The sequence below is a fragment of the Pteropus vampyrus genome, unplaced genomic scaffold (assembly GCF_000151845.1).
Source record: "Pteropus vampyrus isolate Shadow unplaced genomic scaffold, Pvam_2.0 Scaffold4, whole genome shotgun sequence".
NCBI lineage: Eukaryota > Metazoa > Chordata > Mammalia > Chiroptera > Pteropodidae > Pteropus > Pteropus vampyrus.
Genome location: NW_011888785.1, coordinates 21134743 through 21137267, shown reverse-complemented (window position 1 = coordinate 21137267; position 2525 = coordinate 21134743). Strand labels below are relative to the sequence as shown.

Genomic DNA, 2525 nt, shown 5'->3' with positions numbered 1-2525 from the left:
ATTTCTTTCTCTTTATTAAAAATTCTCAGTTGTGAAAAAAATTAACATTCTCTAAATAATGGCTAAATCTACAGATCCTAGTTAACTGTATCATGGGTGTTTATTTTAGCTGCCTTATTTTCTCTAATAGCTGATGTGACCTCAGTATCATTCTTTCCCAGTAAAGCCAATACAGTTGTGCCAACGACAGATCCCAGACTTTACAGGGAAGTGAAATTAATAGAAAAGCATGTTACTGCACAGATAGGCATTTTTGGGGTGAATTTTTTGCTCAATTCATTGGAGGCAAATGATGTCTTTCAAATTAAATTGATATTTAATTAATACATTGAAAAAATTTGTAGTTAAAGTCAAAACATTGAACATTAGCAAATTGTAACATCTATTTTTATCCCATTAATAATAAAAGAAGTGGTTTGCAAAAATGACCATTTCAAGAAAGATCAGAGAGTGTGTGAGCAATCTGGGATATGTGAGAAGAATGGGCAGAGAAGGTAAGCCAGATTATGACCTCCAGCCTATGGCAATGTAAAGATTTTTCCCAATTCTGAATGAGGAAAGGTTAGATGAAACTTGTTAGCAGAAAAACAGCATACTGTATTTATTATTGTATATATCATTACCTCAACTATATAATAAACTACATATTTCTTTGTTTTTTAGGATTTTTAAAAATCTTTACCAAATCCTGGTAACTACATAAAAAAGTTGGACCAGTGGGGCCAAAGCATACATTTGAGATTCAAGATTTTATTGTGCGAATTAGGAAGATGAGAAAGGCAACATCCTTTCAGGTGGACTTAGCCCAGTTGTGTGTCCGTATTAATAAGAGTTGAGGAAGCACTAGACTAAGAATTAGGCAGTTTGTCTTCTTCAACCCTTAGTGTTGCATCTGCCCAGCTTTGGGTAATCTAGACTGGGCATGTAGGCTAGGCAGATAAATTGTCTTCTATTTATAAAACTGACATTTTCCTTGCTTTAAGAGGTAGACTTAGTCAAATTAAACAATTCACAAGGCCTTAGTTTCCTAATATAAGTATAATAGTTGTACCTAATTAATAGAGTTGAGGAAGGATTGATTAAATTGATACATGTAAAGTGCCATGAATAGTTCTCAACATATATGCACAAGAATCATAACAAGGGTGGTCAAGAGCATAACTCTACTAGAACTTGACTGTGTGGGTTCAAATCAAGACCCCCCCCACATACTAATGGCGTGATCTGACTTCTCCAAGCCTCAGTTTTCTTATGCATATAAAGGATATAGAAATAATAGCTACCTCATCAAGACATTTTGGGGGATTAATTGAGAATGTATATGTAAAACACTTAAAATAGCTCTGTAAAATATAGCTATGTTTATTTAACTATCATTATGAAATAATTATAAAATTATGTATCTTTACTCCCTATATAAAGTAGTTTTTATTTTATTTAAATAGTGTATTTTAAAACTTTTCTTATCATATTTACTTATGAGTAAAATTGTTAAAAAGGAGAATCTAGATTCTTGAGTTAGTGCTCAAAAGAAACTGAAGTGTTCAGAAAAGTTTAATGTATAAAGAAAAGCATCTGCAAGGTATATAATTATTACTGTCATGATATAATAATGTTACACATTCTGCAAAAATAAAACCTTCTAGAAAGAATCTTCAGTGAAGTGATATAATATTGGAAGTATATCCTGATTAGTAAAAAAAGAAAAATAATTCTATTTCCTATGTAAACATACAAAATATGTAAAAATTAAGGTGATACGTTGCTCATTCTGAGAATTTTTGTTTTATATTATTTACAATCATGTAATTTTTGAAATACATAATTTCTCTAAAGGAAGGTGGTTTCAATCATGTGATTTTGGTGATTCTAGACACTGTGAACAAAAATTGACTAATCATTTGTAATTATTTAACATGAAATATTCCATTAGATGTGTCCGCAAGATGCAGAGCTTAGGAAGCAATCACCTATTTCTCTAATTTCTCAATCTCTTTTTGTGCTTTAGAAGTCTCTTTGGGAAACAAATTAAGTTTGGGCTCCTAAGAATTCTTCATTTATTCTCCTTCAATTGTTTCCTTCCTTTCCTTTGCTGCTGTCACCAACCCATACCTAACAATAGTTACTTTCCATTAATGTCCTTAATACAGTATCTCTTACGAATGCATTTTTTTCTTTCTTTTAATTATTTATTATTATTTATGCCTATAGCACCTGGTCTTCCTAAGTGGTCTCCCATCCAAGTACTAACCAGGCCTGCCCCTTCTTAGCTTCCGAGATCAGTCGGAATCGGGCTTGTTCAGGGTGGCATGGCCGTAGACCATGGACTGTGGCTCCACTGGGGTGTGAACTTAGGACTTCTGCATGTAAAGTAGATGTGCTAACCACTACGCTATGGAACCATGCCTCTCTCTCTCTTTTCTTTTCTTTTCTTTTTTTTTTTTACCGGCAGAAAAGAAAAGCTTTATCAGAAGGGATAGTAAACTTCCAGACGTGGAAGCAGGCCTGAGCAAGAGAAGTGTGGC

General features: G+C 33.1%; 1 pseudogene; it reads right to left on the bottom strand.

Moving 5' to 3' along the window:
- Nucleotides 1–2202: 2202 nt before the first annotated feature.
- Nucleotides 2203–2321, bottom strand: LOC111742925 (annotated as a pseudogene).
- Nucleotides 2322–2525: the final 204 nt, after the last annotated feature.